At 41.3% G+C, this 20,609-nt stretch overlaps 1 protein-coding gene across 5 annotated transcripts in view; it reads right to left on the reverse strand.

The window, feature by feature from the left end:
• LOC134355512 (copine-8-like) overlaps positions 1-20,609 on the reverse strand; it is a 674,862-nt gene that overhangs the window by 209,585 nt on the left and 444,668 nt on the right. Inside the window, exon 1 of one of the 5 annotated variants that reach the window (XM_063065497.1) lies at positions 20,555-20,574. The exons of the other annotated variants lie outside the window; for them this stretch is intronic. The gene's annotated coding sequence lies outside the window, so the exon portion shown is untranslated. Of the gene's footprint in view, positions 1-20,554; positions 20,575-20,609 lie in introns of those variants that run through there. 5 annotated transcript variants of the gene reach the window in all.

Genomic DNA, 20,609 nt, shown 5'->3' on the forward strand with positions numbered 1-20,609 from the left:
ATCCAAGACACCTTCAAGGAGCGGTGCCTCAGGGATGTAGACAGAGGTAGGCTGTGACGTTCATCCGCATGTTGAACTGGAAGGGGGGTGAGGAAGGAAGGGAGTTGTTGGTGTGAGGGAGCACTGGGTGCCTTGGCACCTGGACTGCTGTGCTGAGAGGGGTGTGAACAGGAGGGCAATTGTCAAACCTATCAAAGAATTGTTTTAACTCATTAGCCCATTAATGGCTGCATTCCGTGGCTCTACAGTTAGGCTGATAGAAGCCAGTGATGTTCTTCATGCTTCTCCACACCTCCCGTGTGCTACTCTGTTCAAGCTTGTTCTCCATCTCTCTCCTGTATTCCTCTTTAGCCACCTTGATCTTCTCCTTTACCACCACCCGCCCACCCCCCCCCAGCACATTTCAGTTCCTCCCTGTCTCCTGATCTAAAGGCTCTCTTTTTGTGGTTGAGAAGAGCCTGCGGGTCACTGGTGGCCCATGGTTTGTTGCTAGGGAAGCAGCAAACAGTACTTGATGGTATTACAGTGTCCACACAGAAGTTGATGTAGCCAGTGACACAATCAGTAATCCGTTAATCTTCTCCCCATGTGGTTCACAAAGCACATTCCAGTCAGTAACCTCAAAGAAGCCATTTAAGGCCTCAATCTCTACATACCACCTTGGCTGAACAGAGGAGCACTTTTGGTAATAGACTAAGACAACAGCACTGCTCCAAAAAGTGCTATATGAGGTCCATTCTTACCCTTGGCCACTAGGCTCTATAATAAGTGAATTTATAGCCAAGGAAGTGATGACATCCTCCTGTTAGACTGTTTGAGGTAATTTATTTTTTAATCTTTCTTAATTGTCTTCTAATATTTGTATATCTGTACATTTTTAATGCTACTGTGACACTGTAATTTCCTTTGGGATCAATAACATATCTATCTATCTAAGGACCCCAGGTCATCCCCTCTTCTCATTGTTACCAGCAGGAAAGCGATACAGAAGCCTAAAGGCAGACACTTAGCGATTCAGGAACAGTATCTTCCCCTCTGCCATCTGACTGCTAAATGGACAATGAACCCATGAACACTACCTCACTTTTTAAAATATATTATTTCTGTTTTTGCACTACTTTTAATTTGACGATATATATATATATACACACACTTACTGCAATTGATTTACTTACTTTTTCTCTATATTATCATGTATTGCTTTGCACTGCTGTTGCTAAGTTAACAGATTTCATGATATGCCGGTGATATTAAACCTGATTCTGATTATGATCTGATTCTGATTCTGCAGGGTCATGCACTACTGACCGCACCATAGAAGAGTTTTGATCTACTGTTACAATTAATGATCCCTTGCGCAGTATTGGATGATGATCCAGAGTCTTGAATGTTTCGATCGTGACAGATTGTGAAATTAAATGGAATCAAACCTCTCCTCACATCTATTGCCCTCTCAGCCACAAACAGCTCAGCGGTTAATATGCACACTGAAAGAGGTTCTAAAAATAAAAGGAGTCCCTGGGAATCAAAATCAGATATCACAATGAAGTTTTGACTAAGAAATGTACCATATGTATAGTACATCTGAATCACCAAGTGACACAACTCAGCACTATAGAATACGCTCTTGTAGAAATTCTTATGTGCGTAAGATTTAGAAGACGCTTAAATCTGACTTAGCTAAATCAGCAGGGGAAGGTGGGAAACAAGCTGCTGAATAGAGCAAACATTGCAACATATGCTATAAAGGGAAGAGGTTAAGACTACAGGATTCATTGGCTGATATGGGAATGTTGGGATATTGGATAAATTGCGAAAACGCACAGCTCTAGAAGTATTTTCCAAGGATTAGTGAGACTTATGTGGTTCATGTAGACCACTTTATCTCAGTGCAATATAGAAGAGGGAACAAGGATGAATGCTGTGAATCTGAAAATATCCCTGTTGTCAGTCCGATATCTGAAACGGTGCATGGCAGAGATAAATCAAGAGGTGGCACATTCCGAAAGACCCACGATGGACACTGACTCAACAAGACGTCTGCGTGGATTTGGCATGTCATCTAAAACTTTGACAAACTCCTTTAGATGCAGAGTGGTAAGCATCCCGACTGGTTGCACCATAATCTATTGACTCACTTTTAAGGACTCTAGAACTCATGTTCTCAGTATTATCTATATGTCTAATAATTTATTGTTTTTTTTTTGCTTCTGCACAGTTGAACTTCTTTTGCACAATGGTTGTCTGTCATTCTTTATTTGCTATAGCTTTTCATCAATTCTATTGTATTTTTTGTTCCACTGTGAATGCCTGCAAGAAAATGAATCTCAGGGTAGTATATGGTGACACGTACATACTTTGATAAAAAGTTCACTTTGAACGTTGAACATGTTCCCCAAGATCAACCCGAAAAATATCAAACAAAATTAGAAAGTGTGACAATCTGCTTCACCTCACTACCTTTGAAAAGAATGTCATAAAGTACATCTACACATGTGACGTGTCATTATCAATGCATTTGATCATATGTGTAGCATTGCACACATCAGTACAGCTTAAGAAGCACTTCAAGTTAATCTGATACTCCTTTTACATCTATGGTAATGCACACCAAACTTACCAGAGTATATATCTTATAGTTAAAGTACTTTTTACAACCCCAGGATGTTCCAAAATGTTTACAATTAGAGTTTCCATTTGAGCTGTAGTCACAGAGGAAATGCAGCAGTAAATAGTGTGCAGATTAATATGAATCAATACAATGGACAGCAGGAACATTCTGCTGACAATTTATTAGTAAAAAGTTTGTAGAATGCAGATGAGTAGCTTATAAATTACAATTAGTGGCTACTTTATTAGGTACATCTGTTTGTTAATGCAAATATCAAATCAACCAATCATGTGGCAGTAACTCAATGCATTACAAACACGCAGACATGGCCAAGTGGTTCTGTTTTAATGGGAGAAGGGGGTAAAACAAGAAGGGAAGGAATTATTTTGACTCAACTTAGAATTGGGCATACTATGCTTAATTATTCCTTATATCTTGTTGGAAAATATAATTCTGTGTTTTGTAGGTTTTGTCATCATCATGAAACAGTTGAACATATGTTATTACAGCATGAAGCACATAAGGTTGAATGCTGGCTTCATCACAATCTTTGAGGGTTGATAGTTTTAATTTTAAAATGTTAATTTAATTCACTGTATTGTCTTTCATTACTTTATACTTTATTGTCGCCAAAAAAATTGATACTAGAACGTACAATCATCACAGCGATATTTGATTCTGCACTTCACACTCCCTGGAGTAAATCGATAGTAAATATTAAAAATTTAAATTATAAATCATAAATAGAAAATAGAAAAGGGAAAGTAAGGTCGTGCAAAAGAACTGAGAGGCAGGTCCGGATATTTGGAGGGTATGGCCCAGATCTGGGTCAGGATCTGTTCAGCAATCTCAACATAATTGGAAAGAAGCTGTTCCCAAATCTGGCCGTATGATTCTTCAAGATCCTGAGCCTTCTCCCGGAGGGAAGAGGGACTAAAAGTGTGTTGGCTGGGTGGCTCGTGTCCTTGATTATCCTGGCAGCACTGCTCCGACAGCGTACGGTGTAAAGTGAGCCCAAGGACGGAAGATTGGTTTGTGTGATGTGCTGGGTTTTGTTACTTACAACCTATATGGTTTTTTGGGGTAGCTTAGCTTTCATTTGAAAAGAAAAGTAGCAAGGGTGTTTTTTCCCCAAATCACTACACCACATTCTGGTCCAATTGGTGGTGGTAATGCACTTGTAAATTGGACTGCCAACTGCCGATAAAAGTCAAAAGAGGAAGAAGAAGAGAAGGTTCAGTTGCTTTTCAGACCAAATATCAGAATGGAGGAAGAAATGTAATCTAAGTGGCATTAACCATTGAATGATTGTTAGTGTCATATGGGGTGCTACCTCATAAAGTGACTGCTCAGTGTACTGTATATAGTGAATATCTGTAGGCAGGTGGGAAGATTGCTTCAAATCAGGATGTTTGAGCTCTGTGAATTTTTGAAAGTTCACAAGGTTCAGAATAGACAATACCAGTCAGTGATGTAAACTTCAACACCAGTTAAGATGTTCCCCTTTTATCTGTCTTCCAGAACAGAAGAACAATTTAAAGATCAGAAATGGCCTTCGAGGCTTATCTTTTAGTTGTAAATATCACTGTGTAAATGGATGATGTCTTATTATAGCTATATATAACTGCGATACATCATATGAAATAGTGAGGAACACATTAGTCTGAAAATTACCATTAAAAATCCTGAAGTTAATTTTCTTGGTAACTCTTTCCTTCTGTGCTGGATAGAAGCAGAATTTTAACAAGTGAAATGCAGTTGTTACGGGAAAAAGTACAGTCGACATTTCGGGCTGAAACCCTGCCGAAGGTTTTTCGACTGTACTTTTTTCCATAGATGCTGCCTGGCCTGCTGAGTTCCTCCAGCAATTTGTGTGTGTTGTTCAGTTTTCCAGCGTCTGCAATGTCGTTGTTTATGCTTGTGGTTTTACTCTTTCTGGTGTTGGATAATCAAGACTGTATGGACATGGAGATGGTTCAAGGACATTTTTGGCACAGTCTTGCTACGGGAGGACTATGCACTATAAAAGAAGCAGAAATATTTCCACAGTGAGAGACCCTGAGGCTGCCAAACTGGAAAGAAGACACATAATTAACAAAGCCTCTCAAGGCTATGAATGGATCCAATGTACAGTGTGCACATGAAATGCCTCCAAGTGTAGTCACTATAACTGTGTGGAACACGGCCATTAATTTTCAAACAACAAGATCACACATACAATTTAAGTGTAAAATTAAACACTGGACATGTTAAAATATGAAATAAATCAGAGGACAAGGTAACCACTTTGGAAAGTAAAAGAGGTCATCGACCATACATCAGAACACTGGCTTGAAATTCCAACTCTGTTTCTCTCTCTACAAGTAGAGTCAGAAAGTAAGTCATTCAGCACAGAAGTAGGCATTTATGCCCAGTATGTCAACACCGACAATCATTTACACTCATATCATTTTATTCTCCCCATCTTCCTCATGATTTTATCACTCTTCTACACTCTCGAGGCAGTTTACTGCAATGAGTTGCCCTACCAATCTGCACATTTTAGATCACAAACAAGAGAAAATCTGCAGATGTTGGAAATCCATCATAACAAGAGAAAATCTGCAGATGTTGGAAATTCATCATCAAAGATCCTCACCACCCAGGCCATGCTCTTTTCTCACTACTGCCATCAGGAAGAAGGTACAAGTGTCTCAGGACTCACATCACCAAGAACAGTTACTACCCCTCAACCATCAGGCTCTTGAACAAAAGGGGATAAAAGGAAGTTGATTGGTGAAAGGGACAGAAGGCCATGGAAGAAAGAAAAAAAGCAGGGGAGGTAGGAGCACCAGAGGGAGTCAATGGGCAGGCAAGGAGATAACATGAGGGAGGGAAAAGGAGGTGACCACTCATTTTAATTCCACTTCCCATTCTGCTATATTCATCCATGGCCTCCTCCACTTCAGGATAAGGTCACACTTAGGTTGGAGGAACAACACCTTATATTCTGTTTGGGTAGCCTCCAACCTGATGGCATGAACATTGATTTCTCAAACTTCCAGTAATGCCTCCAACCCCCCCCCCACCCCTTCACCATTTCCCATCCCCTTGTCCCTCTCTCATGTTATCTCCTTGCCTACCCATCACCTCCCTCTAGTGCTCCCCCCTTCTTCTTTCTTCCATGGCCTTCTGTCTCTTTTCCCATTTTACTTCCCAGCTCTTTACTTCATCTCCTCCCCCTTCAGGTTTCACCTATCACCTTGTGTTTCTCTCTCCCCTCCCTTCACTTTTTAAATCTACTCCTCAGTTTTTTTTTCTCCAGTCCTGCCAAAGGGTTTTGGCCTGAAATGTCGACTGTACTTTTTTTGCCTAAGGTGCTGCCTGGCCTGCTGAGTTCCTCCAGCATTTTGTGTGTGTTGCACATTTTAGATGTAGGTGACAACCAGAAGAGCAAGAGGAAACCCACATGGTCACAAGGAGAATATAAAAACTTCACACAGAAGGTACAGGGGTCAGGATTGAATCAATGACTTTGAAGCTGTGAGGCAGAGGTCCATTAGCTGGAGCCAAAGTTGAATGACAGTAAGTTTTCATTTGATATCACACACAAAATGCTGGAAGAACTCAGCAGGCCAGGCAACATCTATGGAAAAGAATAAACAGTCGACATTTTGGACCGAGACCCTTTCTCAGGACTCATCTGGTATTTTCTGTTTTTAAATCTGGTTTAGATTGATGGTTGAGGGAGAAATGTTTCTCTGCTGATCTAGATAGTCCTTGAAAGTTTCATTTCTTGTAACTCTCACCATCTTTTGTCCTTGCTTCCTCAGATTTTTATGTTCCATGAAAATTACCACATTATTTCACTCTCCGTTTGCATAATTAATTTATTTTTATATATTTCTTCCTGTAACCTATAGATTTTTTAATGTTTTGCACTGTACTGCTGCCTGAAAACAACAGATTTCACAACATATGTCAGTGACAATAAACCTGATTCTGATCTGAACACTCACCTCTTAGCGGCACATTGTAATTTTTATTTGTCTCTGGTACATGAAGTTCTTGGACTTTTGGGATGTAAACTACTTCTATATCATTTTAAGTACTTATGTTAGCTCCTCCTGCTCGTCTGTCATATTAACCATCAAGAGGTTTGATCAGTTTGCCACCAATCATCTCTCCTCACGCTGAAAATGACAGAAAAGCCTGGGGTAAATGATAAAGTGGGAGGATTAATCTTGGTGAAAGAGGCAAAATGCTCCAAGAGAATAAAAACAAGTGTAAGGTGGCAGTGAGGACTTTAAGGACAGTCAAGAAATAGTAAAGAATTTAAGACTATATGCATCCCTGTGATAATACCTATGAAGCAGTACTGATGTGATGGAGAATTTAGGTACATGCATTGTAGAGATGAAGTGGTTTTAATGGGAGATGGCTACTGATATATAACTTTGGATAAGCAGATTAGTTCATGACAAGAAGGTTAATATTTGCAAGTTATTTCTACTGTAAAAGTAGGACGGATCTTCTGTCTTGTTGCAGTGCTGGAGCCAGGGTTACCAAGTTACTGTAAATTGTTGCTGGACTCTTCTATCCTATGGTCTGTGTGATGAGCACTTCCCACCACTGCTCAGGTAGTCTCACAAGGAGTCCAACAAGGGCCAGGCAATCTCCCATCGATTTCCCAGTTCTCACTTTTAGAATCCATTCCCTGGCCAGCCCTAGTTTAAACTTAATACAAACATGGCAGTCCTCAGCACTTGGAAAAAGGGTAAACAAAAGCACAAGAGATTTTTCAGTTGCCAGAAATCTAGAGTAACACAGACAAGATGCTGGAGGAATTCTGAGACCCTTCATCAAAAGAGTAAGCAGTTTTGGAATACTTTACTTGAGTTAATTTTAATGACTTTAATGCATTTTCCTGGCTCCCAGCAGTTGAGCATGGCCCAGCACTGTTTAAGGATGCTCTCAGAACAGACAAACTCACTAGACTTACAAAACCATGTTGAGACCTAGACTTGCCCCAAGATGAGGCAGCTGATGCGTTAACGGGCTTTGAATGTTTTGTGAATAAACATTCAGGACATGAAAATAATAGATATATGGTTGAGCAACACACAGGGTGCTGGAGGAACTCAGCAACTCAGAGAGCATCTATGGAGGGGAATAAACAGTCAAAGATTTGAGTCAAAACCCTTCATCAAGACTGAAAAGATGGAGATTGAGGAATAGATTCACTGAGCACCTTCGGTCCATGATTTCACAATGGCAACCCATTTTTCAATTTCCAATTCTGATTCCAACATGTTGGTCTATGGCCTCCACTACTGCCACAATGAGGTCACACTCAGTTTGGAACAGCAGTGCCTCATGTCCCATCTGGGTAGCCCACAACCTGATGGCATGAGCACAGAATTCTCTAACCTGGTAATTTGTCTTACCCCACGCCACCACCCCTCCCCCCCCCCGCCTTCCATTCCCTAGTAGGGTTCCCCTCTCACCCCTTCGGTTCTCCACACGTTTAATCACCTCTTTATGGTGCCCCTCCTCCTTCTCTGTCTTTCAAGATTTCTCTGTCTCCTATCAGATTCTTTCCTCAGCAGCTCTTCACCTCTACTACCTATCATCTCCCAGATTCTTACTTTATCTCTCTCCCCCATCCACATTCTGCCTCACCTAGTTTCATCTATCACCTACCAGCTTGTACACCTTCCCCTTCCCTCTCCTTCTTTTTCTGTCATTTTTCCCCTTCATTACCAGTTCTAATGAAGGGTTTTGGCCCAATGCATTAACTGCTTATTCCTCTCCACAGATGCTGCTTGACTTGCACTTTGTACATGATCTCAAGGTTTCTAGCATCAGCAGAATCTCATGTTTATGACACACAGAGTGCCCATAAAAAATATTCACCCCCCCCCAGAAATCTTCATGTTTTATTGTTTTACAACATTGAATCACAATGGATTTAATTTGGCTTTTTTGACACTGATCAACAGAAAAAGACCCTTTTGTGTCAAAGTGAAAATAGATCTCTACAAAGTGATCTAAATTAATTACAAATATAAACCATAAAGTAATTGATTGCATAAGTATTTACCCCCTTTAATAAGACACATCAAATCATCACTGGTGCAGCCAGTTGGTTTTAGAAGTCACATAATTAGTTAAATGCAGTCAATTGTTTGTAGCAAAAATACACCTGCACCTGGAAGGTTCAACTGTGGTGAGTCAGTCTCCCAGCAACAACTACACCATGAAGGCAAAAGAACACTCCAAGCAACTCCATGAAAAGGTTGTTGAAAAGCAAAAGTCAGGAGATGGATTCGAGAAAATTTCCAAGTCACTGAATATCCCTTGGAGTACAGTTAAGTCAATCATCAAGAAATGGAAAAGAATATGGCATAGCTATAATTCTGCCTAGAACAAGCTGTCCTCAAAAACTGAGTAATCGTGCAAGAAGGGGACTAGTGAAGGAGGCCACCAAGAGAATTACGACAACTCCGGAGAGTTACAAGCTTCAGTGGCTGAGGTGGGAGAGGCTGTGCATACAACAACTGTTGCCCGGATGCTTCACCAGTTGCAGGTTTATGGGACAGTGGCAAAGAGAAAGGCACTGCTGAAAAATATCTCACGTGAAATCTCAGCTAGAGTTTGTCAGAAGGCATGTGGGAGACTCTGAAGTCAGCTGGAAGAAGGTTCTGTGGTCTGATGAAACCAAAATTGAGCTCTTTGGCCATCAGACTAAACACTATGTTTGTTATAAGTCAAACACCGCACTTAAACAAAAACACACCATCCCTCTTATGAAGTATGGTGGTGACTGCATCATGCTTTGGGGATGCTTCATTGCAGCAGGCCCTGGAAGGCTTGTGAAGGTAGAGGGTAAAATACAAGGATGCAGCAAAATACAAGGAAATCCTGGAGGAAAGCCTGACACAGTTTGCAAGAGAACTGTGTCTTGGGAGAAGATCTGTTTTCCAGCAAGACAATGGCCCCAAGCGTAAAGTCATAGTTACACAGTAATGGCACAAGAACAACAAGTTAATGTCCTGAATTCTAACAGAGCTTGAGCAGTTATATAAAGAAGAATTGGGAAAAATTGCAATGTCCAGATGTGCAAAGCTGATAGAGTCCAATCCACACTGACTCAAGGCTGTAATTGCTGCCAAAGGTGCATCTACTGAACACTGACTTGAAGGGGGTGAATACTTATTCAATCAATTATTTTGTGTTTTATATTTGTAATTAATTTAGATCACTTTGTAGAGATCTGTTTTCACTTTGACACAAAAGAGTTTTTTTTGCTGTTAATCAGTGTTTTTAAAAAAGCCAAATTAAATCCAAGGTTATAAAACAATAAAACATGAAAGCTTCCAAGGAGGGTGAATACTTTTCATAGGCACTGTAGTTGAAAATATTATTTACATTTAAAAGCACACTCACTTACTAAATATCAACATGCTGCAGAAAGAACAATCTTACTTATATATTGCCCCAAGGAGGAGGCCAATTAGTTTATCAGATCCATGCCATCTCCCAAAAGAACAATCTCAAAAATCCTATTCCCCCCCCCCCGTAGTCCTGGAACTTATTCTCTCACACACCCACCACCCCACTGTTTGCATCCACTTACATACCTATCCTGAGGAGTAATTTGAAGTAAGTGCCCAGCATCTTGATGAGGACGGAGTAAACTGGAGTACCCAGAGAAAATCCACATGGGAGAAGGTGCAAGGTCCACGAAGACAGCACCTGAGGTCATCATCCCTGGAGTTGCCAAGCAGTAACATTGCCATTGCAACACCCTTCATTCAAACAGGCAGTAACAACCTGTTGGTGTAGAAGTGTGTATCGATTGATAATCAGGTTATGGAGCATGGTAAGGGTCTTGGCCTATGACTTAACCAGCGAGGAGAGCAAGACCAGGAACGGCACAGAGAACTGCATACTGGGCCGTGAGACACAGTGGTCACGATAACGTTTGACTGCTGCAGTCATGTGGTTAGGGATGGAATTAGTGTGTTTTCTTGTTTATCTTGAAAGGAGAATAGGTGATCCAGAAAGGAGTTATCTGTTGGAGGAGCTGCTGGTGCTAAGGTGTAGTGTTAGGCCCAGTCAGCAGATTAGTGGGTGGGGTTGGGGGCATTCTTTGGACTGGTAGTTTAGTAAATAGGAAGGGCTGGGTGCAAATAGGAAAGGGTTGATACTGAAGGTTAAAGGCTGGGTGTCAGATAAGGAATGGGTGGTGATCATAAAGGGTTGCTATTGAGAGTTGGGTGTCGAGTGAGGGCTGGATGAGGGCCAGAAGAGGTTGCATTACCTAAAGCAGACCTACCTGAGGTGTGTTCCCATGAGTCTGGCACTCCAGGTCTCTGATAAACAGAGGTGAATCTGGCCTCATAAGTGCCACAATGGCCCAATTCTGCCCACCTGGGTTCTTCCCTATGTCAGCTTAACTAAGAAAACCCTTAGACATTTTTTGCAATTTGCTTCAAGTCCCCAATTTTCTAGCTGAGTAGTTGAAGCAAATTCAAATTGAACACTAGCAGTAGGAAAAAAATGGTAGTACGCTATCTGATTTCAGTGCATACTTTTGAGTTTCCTTTAATTGCTGTAGCGAAACCACATTCTCAATTCTCTTTCCTTTTCATTTGCTTCAGATCTTTATATATTATTGAGAAAGTATTTATCCTGTGTCACATCATCAGATGTATGCATGCACATTAAGCTCTGCTTCAGAGATCGGAAGCAGAGTTCGAAACACACACGCGCATTGCATAGTTTAATCTCTCCATGCAGCCAACACTTCTGCCATCATGTATTAATTTAAAATAAAGACTTCTGCCTTTTTCCCAACATTTAAAAAAGGAACAGTAAAATTCTCCAGACTATTGGACCCAATACTGCTGACTTCGCAATTGTTGATATACTGCAGTACACTGGCAGTTTTCCACATGGCCCGGGACTTGCATAACTACTTCAGGTTACAACTCTTCCAACAGTTCATTTCATGTTTTGGAGGTTCCTGACAGCTTCAAGCAAATCATTTTTGTATCCAGTATTATGAAGTGAGATACTAAGGAGCTGTCAATTTTTTAGAAATGGCACGAAGATGCAATCACACTTCCGTGCTTTAGGTTGAAAACGATTTATTTTTGGAGTAGTATGTGAATGCAACAATTTTCAGTTTGAATTTTTGTGAGGCTCTTGCAAATGCATATCAAATATCTGCTAATAATCAGCTTTGTACATCAACCATACAAGGGCAGATGCTACGCTGGAATCCTTCTTTGGTGATCAGGGAATGATTCAGTCATAATTTTCCAAGAGTGACATTCATTGGTCACTTTTGGTCAATTGCGTTTTCCAAATGCTTGTCTTTCTATCCCAATCTATAGCACTGGGAACCCTACCCTGACAGCTCCGTTCCACTTATATGGAACATCAAAGCACAGTACAGGCCATTTGGCCCACAATATTGTGCCTCCCTTTTAACCTACTCTAAGATTAATCTAATCCTTCCTTCCTTCCTACATAGCCTTCCATTTTTCTATCATCCATGTGCCCATCTCAAAAGCCCCTAATGTATCTGCCTCTATCACCATCCTAGTTAGGGTATACCACACTCTCAGGGTAAATAACTACCCTACATCCCTCCAGTCACCTTACAATTATGCCCTGTTGTACTTAGTTATTTTCGCCCTGGGAAAAAGTCTCTTGCTGTTCATTCGATCTATGCCTCTTATTATCTTGTCTCCAATCAAGTCACCACTCACCCTCCTTAACTCCAAAGAAAAAAGCCCTATATTGCTCAGTCAATCTTCTTAAGACATGCTGTTGTACCTTCAACCTTCTGGCCCCAAGCACTTGTCAACCCTTCCCATACAGGCAACATTGAAGGTCAGTGTTGGACCCACATTGTTGGAAGTGAGAAACAGCCATATCATCTACTGCACCATTGTTTTGCCCTTGTGTGCGCTGAAAGTTCCTCATGTACTTTATCTGAACAATTATGGGTGACGTTTGATGTGCTTAAAGTACAGGAAGAAAAGGAAATTTGCATAATTTGTGCCTTTGCTGAGGGTAGTTTGTTGAGCAAATTTAATAAATAGAAACCTTCCAGTGTACCCGTTGATAATATAAAATCCACATTGCAGGGAGCAACATTTTGGCCAGCGGATGGAGAAGAAGAGAATTCTGATTAATGGTTTCATGGGGATTGACAGTCAGGAGACTCCTCCCTGGTTACTGTATTCAAATTTGTAGAGAAGAAGCAGGACCTCCCAGTAGTCACCCATTTTAATCCCACTTCCCATTCTGATACATTTATTCATGGCCTCCTCTACTGTCGCAATGAGGCTACACTCTGGTTGGAGGTACATTACCTGATATTCTGTTTGGGTAGCCTCCAACCTAATGGCATAAACATCGATTTCTCGAACTTCTGGTAATGTGCCCCCCCCAAACCGTTCCCCATCCCCTTTTCTCCCTCTTACCTTATCTCCTTGCCTGCCCATCATTTCCCTCTGGTGCTCCTCCTCCTTCCCTTTCTTCCATGGCCTTCTGTCCTCTCCTATTAGGTTCCCCTTTCTCCAGCCCATTATCTCTTTCACCAATCAATTTCCCAGCTTCTTTACGTCACTCCTGCCCCTCCCAGTTTCACCTTTCACCTTGTATTTGCCCCTCTCCTCCCCCCCACCTTTTAACTCTACTCCTCATCTTTTTTCTCCAGTCCTGGTGAAGGTGCCTCAGCCCAAAATGTCGACTGTACTCTTTTCCTGGCCTGGCCTGCTGACTTCCTCCAGCATTTTGTGTGTGTTGCTTGAATTTCCAGCATCTGCAGATTTTCTCTTATTTGTACAGTGTATATTCTTGGAGGCCGGTTGCAACTACAACAATTGTGAGATCCTTCTCTTTATAAATGTGGAAGTTGAGGCTTGTGTTTTTTGGTCGGTAGTCTTTTCACAGATGCTAATTACAATGGATTTCAAGGCAGTCTAGACTCTGGGGATACTCTTTTGGTTGGTACTTGTTAAGTTGGCTGCAAAGTTCTGTCATTGCAGGGTGCTTGAGGCCTTCAGCATTGAACTTCTTGGGGCAAAGCTTTTGATGCTATCATTATTTTAGAGCTAGGTTGATGGACATTGTTGACAACGTAGCCTTGTGGGTCCTAGTACCTGACCCAAGTGGAGGTTACTATGAAGTGACGTGCTTATGTCTCCAATGCGATAGAACATTGTTTAAGACAAGCCCAACAAGAATATCATTAGCACCATTGTGCTTAACTGTCCTGATTCCTTCCTTGTTGTTCACATCTTTCCATGGGTTGAAACAATTTCCGACCTGGCATTGAAGCCACCCAGGGAGATCAATTTGTCTCGTTCTGGGACATAGGCAATGTTTTTTGAGGCTTCTTTTGCTTCATCCACAGCATCCAGTGCATAGGCCATGCACACTGATGACCAAAACAAGATGGCTCTGTATCAGCAACACGCACAAAATGCTGGTGGAACGCAGCAGGCCAGACAGCATCTATAGGAAGAAGCACAGTCGACGTTTTGGGCTGAGACCCTTCGTCAGGACAGTCCTGACGAAGGGTCTCGGCCTGAAATGTCGACTGTGCTTCTTCCTATGGATGCTGTCTGGCCTGCTGTGTTCCACCAGCATTTTGTGCGTGTTGCTTGAATTTCCAGCATCTGCAGATTTCCTCGTGTTTGCGGCTGTGTATCAGAAGAAGGTCCATTCGTGACACAGGTGCTTTAGTTGATTACTTAGGATAGCCTTTCAGTTTCAATCATAATAGACTGTAAAGTGGGGCAGCTGATGCACACCACGTGGGCTTGATTGAATCTTGATCCAGAAACAAGGCAGTCTACCAAGACTGAATAACAGCCTCTGCTGCATGCGCGCGCGCACACACACACACACACACACACACAGATTAAGTGCATACATGCTGCTGGCATCTACACACACACACACACACACACACACAGATTAAATGCATACATGCTGCTGGCATCTACACACACACACACAGATTAAATGCATACATGCTGCTGGCATCTACACACACACACACACACACTTGGACTTCAGGCACAGGCTCTTCCCCTTGACCAATATTTCCTCACTCACCCTGCCCCCTCACACACTCATTCCTCCTTAACTCCTCCTCTTTTGTTCCTTACAGTTCCTCAGTCCTCCACCCTCCTGAAGTACCCTTCTCTCCAACTTGTTTTCTCCCCAACCTGAATCTTACACCTCAGCATCTCCTTTCTTCACACCTGGTGCCTTCCTAATTTTTTTTCTCCAGTTCCCTGCTACCCTTCGTCTGCAATTTCACCTACTCCCTCACTTCTCCTCATCCACAGCCCCCACCCCCTCCCCAAGCACCTGACAAAGCCCTTTCCTTATATTCCAACCCTGAGAAAAATCTCAGGGGTCAGAGTTCAGGTACAGATGCATTTGGTCACCCAGTGATGCCAAGGGCAGACATGAGGCCTTCTCTTCAGGTCCAGGCAGTGACGTTGTCCACAGCTGGGCAAATGACAGGGTTCTCTCCTGCGCCTTTTCTCACTAGAAGAGCTACTCACACCTTTACTGTGACTGGGATCAGGGCGATCAGACTTTCCTTGTGAATTGATTTACCTTAAACACAAGAGATTCTGTAGATGTTGGAACTCTTGAGGATCACACACAAATTGCTGGAGGAAGTCAGCGGGTCATGCAGCACCCCTGAGAGAAATAAACATTTGACATTTAAGGCCCAGATCCTTCGCTAGGAATGGAGAGGAAGGGGTAAGATGCCAGAATAATAAGGTGGGGAGAGGGGAAAGAGTACAAGCTAGAAGGTGATGGATGAAGCCAGGTGAGGAGGAAGATGGGTGGGAGAGGGGCACAAAGTAAGAAGCTGGAAGGTGATAGGTAGAGGATTAAAAGGCTGAAGGAGGAGGAATCTGATAGGAGAAAGGGTAGTAGACCATGGGGGAAAGGGAGTGAGGGCCCAGGGGAAAGCAATGGGCAGGTGTAGAGGAGAAAAGGGGTAAGAAGGTATCAGCAATGGGAAATGGAAAAAGAGAGAAGGGGGAGGGGGATACATTACTGTAAATTAGAGAAATCAATGTTCTTGCCATCAAGTTGGAGACTACCCAGACGGAATACAAGGTGTTGTTCTTCCAACTGAGAGAAACCCTCATTGTGGTATTAGAGGAGGTCATGGAATGACAATGGAATGGGAATGGGAAGTCAAATTAAAATGGGTGGTCAAATTAAAATGGGTGGCCATTGGTAAATCACGTCTTTTATGGCAGATGGAGCGAAGGTGCCTGACATTGGTTTCTGCTCTGTGTAAATTCTCCATGCTCTTTGCAAATATATCTTAAATAGACCTGATTCAGTTACCAATTTGATTCAGTAACCTGCAGTAGTTGTTATCCTTTTTATTGGATGTGGATACCATTAGCAAATTCAATATTTGTTGGCTAACTCTTGAGCTAACTATTGCCTAGATTTTGCAGTGATTTGCACACAGCACTGGGCTTCAAAATAAAGCCCATACTTATATTTACTCTTAGGGCAGTCTTGTTTTAATGGTTAAGTCCTGCACAGCAATGGGACCTTGAGCAATGTGATGAAAGCACATCGAGGATGCAGAAGGTAGAGGTCAGAACAAGCCACAAGTCCGAAGAACACTTTAATAACCAGCTACACAAAAGGTGCTAGAGGAACTCAGCAGCAGCTATGGAGAGAAACAGACAGTCGACATTTTGAGTCGTGACCTTTCATCTGGGCTGGCTGATGGAGGGAAATGGGCTGTCAACTGTCTGACCCGCAGAGTTCATCCAGCGCCTTCTGTGTTGTTCTAGATTCCAGCACCTGCAGTTTCCTCAGTCTCTGTCTTGACTTCCTGGCTTAGCCAGCAGTCAAAACATCCGACTGTTTTTGAATTATTAAACTGTTAAAGAACTATGAAAAATAGTAAGATTTATAGTACAGTGCAACATCCTGGGCACATATATATATCTAGGTTTCTTTAGACTCTTACACAGTACTGTATTTGTCAATGTGGAGCAGAGAGTGAGTTTGTAAATCTGGTGGGAGCAAAGGAAGTTGGGAATGGTGAGGGTGGAGCGGAAAGGGAGGGATGTGGGATAGGTGACAGAGAAGCAATGCCGGCGGGGGGGGGGGGGGTGGTGTGGGTGTAGACACACCCAGCCCTGAGACACCAGCCAAGCTCATTTGATTCCAAACAATTGGTTTACTGATCATTACAGAATGTCTCTCTGGTACTTCCTGCTCCCACCCCTCTCCCTTCCCCTCATCCCAGCCATGATTCCTCTCTCCCTGCTCCTTTCCCTCTCCCAGTCCACAATAGTGACCCATATCAGAATAATGTTTATCATCACCCACCTATGTCAAGAAATTTATTTTTCTGTGGTGGCAGTACAATGCAATATACATAAAACGATGACAGTATCATACAAAAGTTCTAGGTACCCTAGCTCTATATATGTGCCTAAGAACTGTAAAACAATATTAAAAGCTACACAAAATATATATAATTTAGATTTCAAAAATTACTTAAAAAATAGCTTAGTCCTTTGAATGAAGAAGCTCTCATAGCTCCAAAACTAACCTGCCTCTGTTTGGGCAGATTTCTCTGAGTAGTTGTTGAGAAATTGCCCTACTGCTGGACTCCATGAGAAGTTCATTGTTAAAGCATATTCCTTTAACGTACCATGGACAACAGGTAACAGCTTTGGGACTTCCAATTTAGTGCAGAAATCCTGATGCTCTGTCAGTTCTATGGAGAAATGTTGTTATTATGTTGGAAGGTGTGGAGATTGCATCGGTTGCTTTGATGACCTGGAAGTCTTTTTGTGACCTTTGTAGAAACTACATCAGTCGAAATTGATTCTATTATGTAGTGCACATTAATGTTGAGTTGCGTAATAATAATTCTTAGCGAAGATTATGATACTTGCTGTAATCAGCACATCAGGTCCTACTTACTATCAAAAAATAAAAGCCTGCAGATATGGAAACGTGAAAAAGTAAGACAGAAAATGCTGGAAATACTCAGCAGGTTAACTCTGCTTTTCTTTCCACAGATGTTGCATGGCCCGTAGGTATTCCTGTTATGAAACCAACATGGTGTTATTCTAAATAATTCTTCTGTTATCTGGTTTCCCAAAGTAGCCACAGAAGGTCATTTAGAAGTCTTATTTTCATTTTCTTCCTGTAAGTATGACATTTAATAGCCAGCATTGAAGGAATATCTTTGTGAATGGGATGAGTTCCTGAAAAATATATTATTAAGCAAAATGTAATAAAATGCATGATGGATAGATTGGACCAATACATTCCCATGTGTGAAAGTGGCTCACTGTTGGTTATAGTAAAAAAATAGCTCTGTATATGAAAGACATGCATCTCAATAGTTCAATGGTGATGTACAAAATTCATAAATAAAATACTTGGAAGTGAAGAAATCAGTGTACTAACAAGCATGACTAGCATGCTTTACATGTGCTTAATTAGAGAGTGATAGTACTTTCAGGCAATCAAATTCTTTTTAGTATGGACATGCTGGTCATCAAATGGTGCACTTGCAGATGCCAAATTTCATATCAGCGATTGCCTCAAACTGCAAATTGTGACTTAGGATATCATTCATTAGATGGTTGTGTGTTCAAGCTGATTTGAAGGCTGGAGATCTAATCTCAATGTGTATCTGTGCAGCCAGAGGAAATGCATCTCCATTGAACTGATACCTTGAATTAAATTTTGTAACTGCCCTGCCCTCTCAGGTCAATATAAAGATTCAGTGGCATTCAGAGGGGGCAGGATAACTCTCTCATGCCTCAGCCAGTAAGTAAAAGATCAAGAACAGTGGCCAAGAATGTGGTAATGTCTGAGGAACCTTGCTGCGCTCAAATTTGTTGTTCTTCATGTCAACTGCGAGTCCACCATAAGTATAGGCATTTGCTACAACATCTTAAAGCTCTGAAAGATCATACCAATCACCCAATTTCATATCTTCCCTTTCATTCTCTAATCTCCTCACTATTTTCTCTCTACCTTAAAGCTTGCTTTATCCATTACTCTTCCGCATTGATGAAAGGTCATCAATGTTACAAGTTAAATCTGCTTTTCCCTCTCCACAGACACTGCTGAGATTTTCTGACTCTTGCTGTTTAGAACTCCTCTATTACAGAAAGCAAACTGTGGATGGAAGTTACTATGGAAGGAGAAATGTCTTAGTAAGGCAATTCATCAGTACTGAACAGAAACATGAAACAGAGGCCTTATTAATTAAATGAAGAGTATTAAGTAAATAAATATCTTAGTTGCATCTCAACTTGTATACATGGGGTGTACAATACCAATTAAAATTGTATGGCAAGGATAACTTTGTGTGCATCAATAGCCAAACATTGAACTTAAACTTGAATCATGCTGAGGATGTGTCCATTGGTGCTATTGAAGCAACTGGCAAACGAAATCCAAATGGAGTTTGTTGCAAACTGGGCTAGATCCATTGTCACCGTGGAGCCAGCGAGGAACAGAGACAGTGAATGTGAACTATCTCCCTGCAACACATCTCTCAGAATTGCCACATTAATTTTTCATAAAGCAATCCAAAGCAGAAACTGCCAAAGCAATTATTCAGCCATCAGCTCTATCATTTTCACTGCCATTGGCACACACTTGTGATTGGCAGCTGTGTTTTGTCCATGCATCAATACTGACAGGGTTAAACATCAATTTGAGCTAATATTGCTTTCATGAAATAAGACTGTTTTGTTTAGCCCATAGTTCTTTTTTTTTGCAATGGGCTTCACTGTCTGTGCAACTTTGAAAGCAATTCAGAGAAATAAGTTACCATAGTTGTTCCATGCCCCAGACATGAATTTTAATCCCTTTATAGTTGTGAAACTTTACGTAATGAACCAGTAGCATTTACTGGCACTTGTAACATTAACGTGCCAGGTGAAGCCTCAAAGAGAAGGCAGATATGGAGATATGGTTGGGTTGAGTTGTTTTCTGTTCTTGGCAATCCATTTGCAAACATTTTGTCACCATACTAGGGCACATCATCAGTGTCCTGTTCATTGAATTAATAGCAAACTGATGATGTCCTCTCTGATGGTGACAAAACATTTGCAAATGGATTACCAGGATTGGAGAACAACCCAACTCAACCATCAACCACCTGAGCTACACATTTTCTGAGATATTTCCTATATGGAGATATATTTTAAATGCATCTGGGAGCCCTAATTGAAACAATATCTTGCATTCATGTAGCACCTCCAAAGTCAAAACTATTCTGTACATCGCTTCAGGCAGAAACTACCATAGCAATTATTTAGCCATCAGCTCTGATGCTTCAGCAATGTATAATCACGCAACAATCCATAGAGAAAGAAGACACTAAGAAGGAAAATTATAGAAGGCCTTGAAGGCCAAGAAACAGAGAAAGCATAGAAAGGGGCATTTTAAAAGCTTAATAGAATGTCAGTTTATATATCTATTGGTAAAAAGCTTTAATTACTGGAACACCAAAGACAGTGGAGGAATCTGAGTATATTGATCATGGACAAGTGAAGAAATTATTCAGAATGCTACCTTTTATATCTATATGTCTGGGATTCAAAAAGATAGAAATATGATACAGTCTTTCAAAAATCTAGAAACACATGCAGTATTGTGAATAGTTTGAGACACTACACCTTGGAAAGAATATACTGGTCTTGGAGAAAATGCAGAGATTTTTAAAAATTATCTCTGAAATCCATGATTAAATTTTGAGATAAAAATACTCAATTTCAAGTTGGAAGATTATCAAGATATCAAGATGTAAGAGTAGTTCGAGTGAAACTATTTCCACTGATTATGAGCCAAAGATCAGAGAGAAAAGAGAAAAAAAAATAGGTCAAGGCCTTTACTTACTCAGAAGGTGGTAGAAATTTGGAACCTCCTTCTCAAGTGAAAAATAATGATTGCT

The sequence above is a fragment of the Mobula hypostoma genome, chromosome 13 (genome assembly GCF_963921235.1).
Source record: "Mobula hypostoma chromosome 13, sMobHyp1.1, whole genome shotgun sequence".
Lineage (NCBI taxonomy): Eukaryota > Metazoa > Chordata > Chondrichthyes > Myliobatiformes > Myliobatidae > Mobula > Mobula hypostoma.